The sequence below is a fragment of the Schistocerca cancellata genome, unplaced genomic scaffold, assembly GCF_023864275.1.
Source record: "Schistocerca cancellata isolate TAMUIC-IGC-003103 unplaced genomic scaffold, iqSchCanc2.1 HiC_scaffold_80, whole genome shotgun sequence".
NCBI classification, from domain to species: domain Eukaryota; kingdom Metazoa; phylum Arthropoda; class Insecta; order Orthoptera; family Acrididae; genus Schistocerca; species Schistocerca cancellata.
Window position 1 is genome coordinate 19573 of NW_026046141.1, and position 10693 is coordinate 30265.

General features: G+C 46.4%; 9 non-coding genes across 9 annotated transcripts; all 9 read left to right on the forward strand.

Moving 5' to 3' along the window:
• Positions 1-1003: 1003 nt before the first annotated feature.
• Positions 1004-1076, forward strand: Trnat-cgu (transfer RNA threonine (anticodon CGU)). Its single transcript has one exon. It is a non-coding gene; the product is annotated as a tRNA-Thr (tRNA).
• Positions 1077-1387: 311 nt separating this feature from the next.
• On the forward strand, positions 1388-1459 carry Trnae-uuc (transfer RNA glutamic acid (anticodon UUC)). The gene has a single exon. It is a non-coding gene; the product is annotated as a tRNA-Glu (tRNA).
• A 296-nt stretch (positions 1460-1755) lies between these two features.
• Trnak-uuu (transfer RNA lysine (anticodon UUU)) lies at positions 1756-1828 on the forward strand. Its single transcript has one exon. It is a non-coding gene; the product is annotated as a tRNA-Lys (tRNA).
• Positions 1829-5265: 3437 nt separating this feature from the next.
• Trnat-cgu (transfer RNA threonine (anticodon CGU)) lies at positions 5266-5338 on the forward strand. The gene has a single exon. It is a non-coding gene; the product is annotated as a tRNA-Thr (tRNA).
• A 311-nt stretch (positions 5339-5649) lies between these two features.
• Positions 5650-5721, forward strand: Trnae-uuc (transfer RNA glutamic acid (anticodon UUC)). The gene has a single exon. It is a non-coding gene; the product is annotated as a tRNA-Glu (tRNA).
• Positions 5722-6016: 295 nt separating this feature from the next.
• Positions 6017-6090, forward strand: Trnak-uuu (transfer RNA lysine (anticodon UUU)). Its single transcript has one exon. It is a non-coding gene; the product is annotated as a tRNA-Lys (tRNA).
• A 3436-nt stretch (positions 6091-9526) lies between these two features.
• Trnat-cgu (transfer RNA threonine (anticodon CGU)) lies at positions 9527-9599 on the forward strand. The gene has a single exon. It is a non-coding gene; the product is annotated as a tRNA-Thr (tRNA).
• A 311-nt stretch (positions 9600-9910) lies between these two features.
• Trnae-uuc (transfer RNA glutamic acid (anticodon UUC)) lies at positions 9911-9982 on the forward strand. Its single transcript has one exon. It is a non-coding gene; the product is annotated as a tRNA-Glu (tRNA).
• A 296-nt stretch (positions 9983-10278) lies between these two features.
• Trnak-uuu (transfer RNA lysine (anticodon UUU)) lies at positions 10279-10351 on the forward strand. The gene has a single exon. It is a non-coding gene; the product is annotated as a tRNA-Lys (tRNA).
• Positions 10352-10693: the final 342 nt, after the last annotated feature.

Sequence of the window (10693 nt, forward strand, 5' to 3'; positions counted from 1 at the left end):
CGCCACACCTCTCCTCTCACAGCCGTTTATAGCGCCTGTCCTTTTGATAAGGGCGAATTCCAAGCGTCAGCTTTCGCGTCAGCCGAGCAAAGTCGGGACAAGTCGGGACATACTACAGGATGGCCTGCTTGGAGCAACGACGGAAAGAAAACGTTAATTTAACAGCACACATACTCATACGCGAAAATTTGCGCCCGTTGCGGTGGCCGGGAATCGAACCCGGATCAACTGCTTGGAAGGCGTGATAGTAGCTGTAGGCGCTTTACGAGGTAGGAGGGTGCATCCACACGCATCCGGGTAGCGCCTCCACGCACGCTGCGTCTTTGGGCAAGACTCGTCGCCGCGGCCGCAACGTTACTCACACGATAGTGATGAGCGGTCGCTATAAGGCAGTGTAGTGGGGGACTCCGCGTGTGTAGCACTTTTTTCGGTCGTATCCGACGTCGCTGGGTGGCAATCCCACTTTCCCTGCAGACAGCTGCTCGGGAATGTGCTCGGCAAGCACGGACGTCATCGGACGCCCGCCCCCAACAAATGCAACTAACAAAATGAGAACAACAACTAAAAAAGTGGTAGGTTGTTCACCTACCACGCGGGCGGCCCGGGTTCGATTCCCGGCCGATGCATCGTTTTGCTGTTCTCGCTATAATGCCGCCGCGCCGATTGCTCGCTTGAGCTGCGTCAGCCACAGGAATGTGTAGCAGGATTCGCTGTGAGAAGAACCAAACGCGCAGCACGCAAGAGGCCGTACTTGGACGGTCGCGTGCTATTTCTGAACTCTAGCGTCGGCCTGGCCCTACAGGCCGCTGTGTCCAGGTGCCGCAAGGGCGATGTACTGTAACCTCAGGCAGTGCTGCTTTCCGTTGAAAAAGCTGCGGCAGCAGTTTAATCTAGCCCGTCGGGAAAGCACGTGTAGCAACACAGCAGATTCTTGAGAAAGCGCGAACTGTCTATCTCTAATATGTGGGACTTACCAAGTTTCCTGGGACGTTTGTTGCAACGTGCCTCGGTAGCGCAGTAGGTAGCGCGTAAGTCTCGTAGTCTTAAGGTCGTGAGTTCGATCCTCACCCGGGGAATTTAATTTGCTGTACATAATGGCTGAATTAACGGCGTTGCTGTTGCTAGGGAACGAACTTAATTGTCGTTTGTTACCCCCAAGGAGTCCACGCCTCAGCGTCAAAATGTTTACTTCCAACTATGGCAAGGTACAACTTTGATCTTTCTCCTCCCCTGTTATGATGCAAACGGCAATTAATAGTCAGTTTCGAGCTGTGCGCCATGCCAGTCTGCACGCACAAATACGCTCGCAAACAGAGAACACCACTGAGTCCGGATTCAGCACGAAATGCGGGAGGAGAGGGAGTAAATCTCACGTTTATTGAGCAAATCCGGTGTGGTCTAGTGGCTAGGATACCTGGCTTTCACCCAGGAGGCCAGGGTTCGATTTCCGGTACCGGAAGGGAAGTTTTTGCGCACACGTCCCTCCATGTTTTGGCCTTCCAACCTTCGTTTGTCGCCCTCCTTCCGGAGCTTCAACCGAACGTAATCGGGGAAAACAGGCGCAAGATGCAATTACTGTCAGCACCGGGATAAAGGCAGAAGAGGCACTGGTCCGCTGTTGGGCTGCTACCAGCGTCAGTGGGAAGTCGGTGAAGTCGCCAGTTGCGCCAGAAGCCAGCAATTACCGTAGTACGCCTACACACGCGTTCCAATTATTCACATTGCTTGCAGCCGCTCCACCTACAACGGGCGTGAGCCCGCATAGCTCAGTCGGTAGAGCATTAGGCTTTTAACCTAAGGGTCCAGGGTTCGAGTCCATGTCCGGGCGAAGGTTTTTAACGCTTCCGTAATGGCTCGTCTCGTAGCGCTGGTAGCCCTGCCGTAATCAGTGCACAGAGTTCGTTTCCTGTCAACATTCTGCGCAGACCGGTTGGATTTTTCACGATTCGAGGGAAGCTTCAGATACGAGCAGTCGTGGCCGAGTGGTTACAGACCCAGTTTCTTGTTATAACTGAGTGGTTGAGAGTTTATGTTTTATGATGGATGATACGAATTCTTTAGTGACAGACATATCGAATAGTGCCTTCTTCAAAAATCTTAAGACGCTGTGGGCATAATGTGGGTTTAATGCAGAGGATGTTGCAAAGCGTGGTGATGAGGTTAAGAAAGAAATTGAGGAGATGATCCAGAATATTATTTCTAGAGAGCAACAGAAGAAACATGAGATGCACGAAAGGCTGAATTCTTTATTGCATGAAGCTGACAAACTAAGTAAGGAACTTGAATTTCATTTTTATCCTGCATTATATGATACGCTGCCTTTATGTGAGGCTCTTACTAAGCTAGAGTGTGAAACAAGAAAACTTCAAGAGAAGAAGTGTGCGCTCATGAAAGAAATATTGGAGACTTCAAAGCAGGAGGCAGAACTGTGTTCAAGTCTTGGAGAAGCTACAGAGATTAAGGTAGAGGATGCTCTACCAACAAGTGATGAGATAGCCATTTTCAATCAAAGACTTTGAGTTCTGCAGTGACGAAAGAGTGCTGCTCAACAGGAAAGTGGAGTCCCTTCAAGTGTAATTAACAAAACGGAAGCATTCAGAGACATTAACAACACAAAACAACATATTACTCTAGAGACTTCAAAAATGCCAATGAAACCCCCTCGCAGTAACATTGGTATGGCAGTTCGTCTCAGGCGTAACTCATCTGAATTTACTGAATGCCAAGCAAATAAAAAACTTAAGCCTTCTTCTCTTCTTGATATGGACATACTATAAATGAAAACAAAAAAGAACCTTATTTGCTGCTCAGTGAATCTTAAGTTAGTGGAGTTGTATCATTGTCATTTTGTATTGTTTTTAACTGGAGATATTTATTTATGACTGTTCCACATCCCAAAGTGATTTTTATTTTCTATAACTACCTTTAGACTTTGCAAATATTAGTCAGAATATGTTAAATACCAAAAAATTCACATGTTGGGTCTTCAAAGAAAGGGGGTCATCTTATATTCTGAGTTGTCTTATAGTGAGGTAAATACAGACACTTTTTATTATTATATTGATCTGTCTGAAGAAGTTAAGTACCATGCACGAGCTCATACTTGCTTTGAATTCTGCACCTCATGCAGTTGAAAAATTCCTCCTCATTTCCAGCACCTTCATTTGATTAGTTTCTCAAGTAATGAGGAAGCCTTTATTCCACTTTTCTCGCGTGTACTGAACAGTCTGCTGCTTCAGTCCATGAAATCTTCCCTGTGTTGCCCTGAAAGTTTAGCATGTAGAACTTAAAGCATTTAATTTATTCTTCATCTGACATCAGCTACGAAAATTAACTTGTGTGTTATTAGATTTTCTTTTTGTTGCACAGACTGTTGTGGTCTCTGCTTCAGGAATAACCATTAACTTACAATTATATGTGCGAACCAATTGTTAACTGCAGATTCATAGTCATGTTTCTCAACCATCACAGATATGATTTTGTATGCATTATTAATCGCTACAATTTACTGTTCTCATAGAATTAAGCAAACTTAATGACAGTAATAATTTATCCTCTTAACTCCCTACAGTGGATCAACAGGAATTGGACATCCAGTTTAAATGTGATGTATGTTCCTAAAAAAACAAGGGACACAGCGCATATTCCCATAGCTGGCAGCATGAAGAAAATTGCTGCCTGCTCACCACTAACCTTCCCACATTTGGCCAAGTTGATGCTGCTGCATCCTATCCCACCCTTTTGGAAACTAAGCAAAATTCACACCTAACTTCTCTGCATACTTCCAAAAAGGTCACCAGAAGTCCACAGTACAGCCAACAGCTAATACTAAGTATCAGAGATACTTCGTTGCACCTGTAAGACTTGGGTTAGTTCGCTAAATTCTCTCTAAAGGTGGACAAAATAATTTTTCAATCCATATTGCAGGTATGTAACACTATGCATTTAAGGGTTAAAATTGTGTTCTATTGTGTATTCTACTCCAGCAGTGTTTTACGTAAATGTATAGTATTTATGCTGTAGAGTGGTGTTTACAAACCCTACTTGATAACAGTGAATGTGCAATCAAGAAAATGTAACAAAAAATTAACATTTAATAATGTTTAATAAGATAAAAAAAAGTGGTTAAGGCGACTGACTAGAAATCAGATTCCCTCTGGGAGCGTAGGTTCGAGTCCTACCGACTGCGTCCGTTTTTTTTCTTTTTTTCTTTAGGAAGGAGGAGCAGAAAATTTCGCGGTTTGCGTGTCGTTTTGGCACCTCGCCACACCTCTCCTCTCACAGCCGTTTATAGCGCCTGTCCTTTTGATAAGGGCGAATTCCAAGCGTCAGCTTTCGCGTCAGCCGAGCAAAGTCGGGACAAGTCGGGACATACTACAGGATGGCCTGCTTGGAGCAACGACGGAAAGAAAACGTTAATTTAACAGCACACATACTCATACGCGAAAATTTGCGCCCGTTGCGGTGGCCGGGAATCGAACCCGGATCAACTGCTTGGAAGGCGTGATAGTAGCTGTAGGCGCTTTACGAGGTAGGAGGGTGCATCCACACGCATCCGGGTAGCGCCTCCACGCACGCTGCGTCTTTGGGCAAGACTCGTCGCCGCGGCCGCAACGTTACTCACACGATAGTGATGAGCGGTCGCTATAAGGCAGTGTAGTGGGGGACTCCGCGTGTGTAGCACTTTTTTCGGTCGTATCCGACGTCGCTGGGTGGCAATCCCACTTTCCCTGCAGACAGCTGCTCGGGAATGTGCTCGGCAAGCACGGACGTCATCGGACGCCCGCCCCCAACAAATGCAACTAACAAAATGAGAACAACAACTAAAAAAGTGGTAGGTTGTTCACCTACCACGCGGGCGGCCCGGGTTCGATTCCCGGCCGATGCATCGTTTTGCTGTTCTCGCTATAATGCCGCCGCGCCGATTGCTCGCTTGAGCTGCGTCAGCCACAGGAATGTGTAGCAGGATTCGCTGTGAGAAGAACCAAACGCGCAGCACGCAAGAGGCCGTACTTGGACGGTCGCGTGCTATTTCTGAACTCTAGCGTCGGCCTGGCCCTACAGGCCGCTGTGTCCAGGTGCCGCAAGGGCGATGTACTGTAACCTCAGGCAGTGCTGCTTTCCGTTGAAAAAGCTGCGGCAGCAGTTTAATCTAGCCCGTCGGGAAAGCACGTGTAGCAACACAGCAGATTCTTGAGAAAGCGCGAACTGTCTATCTCTAATATGTGGGACTTACCAAGTTTCCTGGGACGTTTGTTGCAACGTGCCTCGGTAGCGCAGTAGGTAGCGCGTAAGTCTCGTAGTCTTAAGGTCGTGAGTTCGATCCTCACCCGGGGAATTTAATTTGCTGTACATAATGGCTGAATTAACGGCGTTGCTGTTGCTAGGGAACGAACTTAATTGTCGTTTGTTACCCCCAAGGAGTCCACGCCTCAGCGTCAAAATGTTTACTTCCAACTATGGCAAGGTACAACTTTGATCTTTCTCCTCCCCTGTTATGATGCAAACGGCAATTAATAGTCAGTTTCGAGCTGTGCGCCATGCCAGTCTGCACGCACAAATACGCTCGCAAACAGAGAACACCACTGAGTCCGGATTCAGCACGAAATGCGGGAGGAGAGGGAGTAAATCTCACGTTTATTGAGCAAATCCGGTGTGGTCTAGTGGCTAGGATACCTGGCTTTCACCCAGGAGGCCAGGGTTCGATTTCCGGTACCGGAAGGGAAGTTTTTGCGCACACGTCCCTCCATGTTTTGGCCTTCCAACCTTCGTTTGTCGCCCTCCTTCCGGAGCTTCAACCGAACGTAATCGGGGAAAACAGGCGCAAGATGCAATTACTGTCAGCACCGGGATAAAGGCAGAAGAGGCACTGGTCCGCTGTTGGGCTGCTACCAGCGTCAGTGGGAAGTCGGTGAAGTCGCCAGTTGCGCCAGAAGCCAGCAATTACCGTAGTACGCCTACACACGCGTTCCAATTATTCACATTGCTTGCAGCCGCTCCACCTACAACGGGCGTGAGCCCGCATAGCTCAGTCGGTAGAGCATTAGGCTTTTAACCTAAGGGTCCAGGGTTCGAGTCCATGTCCGGCGAAGGTTTTTAACGCTTCCGTAATGGCTCGTCTCGTAGCGCTGGTAGCCCTGCCGTAATCAGTGCACAGAGTTCGTTTCCTGTCAACATTCTGCGCAGACCGGTTGGATTTTTCACGATTCGAGGGAAGCTTCAGATACGAGCAGTCGTGGCCGAGTGGTTACAGACCCAGTTTCTTGTTATAACTGAGTGGTTGAGAGTTTATGTTTTATGATGGATGATACGAATTCTTTAGTGACAGACATATCGAATAGTGCCTTCTTCAAAAATCTTAAGACGCTGTGGGCATAATGTGGGTTTAATGCAGAGGATGTTGCAAAGCGTGGTGATGAGGTTAAGAAAGAAATTGAGGAGATGATCCAGAATATTATTTCTAGAGAGCAACAGAAGAAACATGAGATGCACGAAAGGCTGAATTCTTTATTGCATGAAGCTGACAAACTAAGTAAGGAACTTGAATTTCATTTTTATCCTGCATTATATGATACGCTGCCTTTATGTGAGGCTCTTACTAAGCTAGAGTGTGAAACAAGAAAACTTCAAGAGAAGAAGTGTGCGCTCATGAAAGAAATATTGGAGACTTCAAAGCAGGAGGCAGAACTGTGTTCAAGTCTTGGAGAAGCTACAGAGATTAAGGTAGAGGATGCTCTACCAACAAGTGATGAGATAGCCATTTTCAATCAAAGACTTTGAGTTCTGCAGTGACGAAAGAGTGCTGCTCAACAGGAAAGTGGAGTCCCTTCAAGTGTAATTAACAAAACGGAAGCATTCAGAGACATTAACAACACAAAACAACATATTACTCTAGAGACTTCAAAAATGCCAATGAAACCCCCTCGCAGTAACATTGGTATGGCAGTTCGTCTCAGGCGTAACTCATCTGAATTTACTGAATGCCAAGCAAATAAAAAACTTAAGCCTTCTTCTCTTCTTGATATGGACATACTATAAATGAAAACAAAAAAGAACCTTATTTGCTGCTCAGTGAATCTTAAGTTAGTGGAGTTGTATCATTGTCATTTTGTATTGTTTTTAACTGAGATATTTATTTATGACTGTTCCACATCCCAAAGTGATTTTTATTTTCTATAACTACCTTTAGACTTTGCAAATATTAGTCAGAATATGTTAAATACCAAAAAAATTCACATGTTGGGTCTTCAAAGAAAGGGGGTCATCTTATATTCTGAGTTGTCTTATAGTGAGGTAAATACAGACACTTTTTATTATTATATTGATCTGTCTGAAGAAGTTAAGTACCATGCACGAGCTCATACTTGCTTTGAATTCTGCACCTCATGCAGTTGAAAAATTCCTCCTCATTTCCAGCACCTTCATTTGATTAGTTTCTCAAGTAATGAGGAAGCCTTTATTCCACTTTTCTCGCGTGTACTGAACAGTCTGCTGCTTCAGTCCATGAAATCTTCCCTGTGTTGCCCTGAAAGTTTAGCATGTAGAACTTAAAGCATTTAATTTATTCTTCATCTGACATCAGCTACGAAAATTAACTTGTGTGTTATTAGATTTTCTTTTTGTTGCACAGACTGTTGTGGTCTCTGCTTCAGGAATAACCATTAACTTACAATTATATGTGCGAACCAATTGTTAACTGCAGATTCATAGTCATGTTTCTCAACCATCACAGATATGATTTTGTATGCATTATTAATCGCTACAATTTACTGTTCTCATAGAATTAAGCAAACTTAATGACAGTAATAATTTATCCTCTAACTCCCTACAGTGGATCAACAGGAATTGGACATCCAGTTTAAATGTGATGTATGTTCCTAAAAAAACAAGGGACACAGCGCATATTCCCATAGCTGGCAGCATGAAGAAAATTGCTGCCTGCTCACCACTAACCTTCCCACATTTGGCCAAGTTGATGCTGCTGCATCCTATCCCACCCTTTTGGAAACTAAGCAAAATTCACACCTAACTTCTCTGCATACTTCCAAAAAGGTCACCAGAAGTCCACAGTACAGCCAACAGCTAATACTAAGTATCAGAGATACTTCGTTGCACCTGTAAGACTTGGGTTAGTTCGCTAAATTCTCTCTAAAGGTGGACAAAATAATTTTTCAATCCATATTGCAGGTATGTAACACTATGCATTTAAGGGTTAAAATTGTGTTCTATTGTGTATTCTACTCCAGCAGTGTTTTACGTAAATGTATAGTATTTATGCTGTAGAGTGGTGTTTACAAACCCTACTTGATAACAGTGAATGTGCAATCAAGAAAATGTAACAAAAAATTAACATTTAATAATGTTTAATAAGATAAAAAAAAGTGGTTAAGGCGACTGACTAGAAATCAGATTCCCTCTGGGAGCGTAGGTTCGAGTCCTACCGACTGCGTCCGTTTTTTTTCTTTTTTTCTTTAGGAAGGAGGAGCAGAAAATTTCGCGGTTTGCGTGTCGTTTTGGCACCTCGCCACACCTCTCCTCTCACAGCCGTTTATAGCGCCTGTCCTTTTGATAAGGGCGAATTCCAAGCGTCAGCTTTCGCGTCAGCCGAGCAAAGTCGGGACAAGTCGGGACATACTACAGGATGGCCTGCTTGGAGCAACGACGGAAAGAAAACGTTAATTTAACAGCACACATACTCATACGCGAAAATTTGCGCCCGTTGCGGTGGCCGGGAATCGAACCCGGATCAACTGCTTGGAAGGCGTGATAGTAGCTGTAGGCGCTTTACGAGGTAGGAGGGTGCATCCACACGCATCCGGGTAGCGCCTCCACGCACGCTGCGTCTTTGGGCAAGACTCGTCGCCGCGGCCGCAACGTTACTCACACGATAGTGATGAGCGGTCGCTATAAGGCAGTGTAGTGGGGGGACTCCGCGTGTGTAGCACTTTTTTCGGTCGTATCCGACGTCGCTGGGTGGCAATCCCACTTTCCCTGCAGACAGCTGCTCGGGAATGTGCTCGGCAAGCACGGACGTCATCGGACGCCCGCCCCCAACAAATGCAACTAACAAAATGAGAACAACAACTAAAAAAGTGGTAGGTTGTTCACCTACCACGCGGGCGGCCCGGGTTCGATTCCCGGCCGATGCATCGTTTTGCTGTTCTCGCTATAATGCCGCCGCGCCGATTGCTCGCTTGAGCTGCGTCAGCCACAGGAATGTGTAGCAGGATTCGCTGTGAGAAGAACCAAACGCGCAGCACGCAAGAGGCCGTACTTGGACGGTCGCGTGCTATTTCTGAACTCTAGCGTCGGCCTGGCCCTACAGGCCGCTGTGTCCAGGTGCCGCAAGGGCGATGTACTGTAACCTCAGGCAGTGCTGCTTTCCGTTGAAAAAGCTGCGGCAGCAGTTTAATCTAGCCCGTCGGGAAAGCACGTGTAGCAACACAGCAGATTCTTGAGAAAGCGCGAACTGTCTATCTCTAATATGTGGGACTTACCAAGTTTCCTGGGACGTTTGTTGCAACGTGCCTCGGTAGCGCAGTAGGTAGCGCGTAAGTCTCGTAGTCTTAAGGTCGTGAGTTCGATCCTCACCCGGGGAATTTAATTTGCTGTACATAATGGCTGAATTAACGGCGTTGCTGTTGCTAGGGAACGAACTTAATTGTCGTTTGTTACCCCCAAGGAGTCCACGCCTCAGCGTCAAAATGTTTACTTCCAACTATGGCAAGGTACAACTTTGATCTTTCTCCTCCCCTGTTATGATGCAAACGGCAATTAATAGTCAGTTTCGAGCTGTGCGCCATGCCAGTCTGCACGCACAAATACGCTCGCAAACAGAGAACACCACTGAGTCCGGATTCAGCACGAAATGCGGGAGGAGAGGGAGTAAATCTCACGTTTATTGAGCAAATCCGGTGTGGTCTAGTGGCTAGGATACCTGGCTTTCACCCAGGAGGCCAGGGTTCGATTTCCGGTACCGGAAGGGAAGTTTTTGCGCACACGTCCCTCCATGTTTTGGCCTTCCAACCTTCGTTTGTCGCCCTCCTTCCGGAGCTTCAACCGAACGTAATCGGGGAAAACAGGCGCAAGATGCAATTACTGTCAGCACCGGGATAAAGGCAGAAGAGGCACTGGTCCGCTGTTGGGCTGCTACCAGCGTCAGTGGGAAGTCGGTGAAGTCGCCAGTTGCGCCAGAAGCCAGCAATTACCGTAGTACGCCTACACACGCGTTCCAATTATTCACATTGCTTGCAGCCGCTCCACCTACAACGGGCGTGAGCCCGCATAGCTCAGTCGGTAGAGCATTAGGCTTTTAACCTAAGGGTCCAGGGTTCGAGTCCATGTCCGGGCGAAGGTTTTTAACGCTTCCGTAATGGCTCGTCTCGTAGCGCTGGTAGCCCTGCCGTAATCAGTGCACAGAGTTCGTTTCCTGTCAACATTCTGCGCAGACCGGTTGGATTTTTCACGATTCGAGGGAAGCTTCAGATACGAGCAGTCGTGGCCGAGTGGTTACAGACCCAGTTTCTTGTTATAACTGAGTGGTTGAGAGTTTATGTTTTATGATGGATGATACGAATTCTTTAGTGACAGACATATCGAATAGTGCCTTCTTCAAAAATCTTAAGACGCTGTGGGCATAATGTGGGTTTAATGCAGAGGATGTTGCAAAGCGTGGTGATGAGGTTAAGAAAGA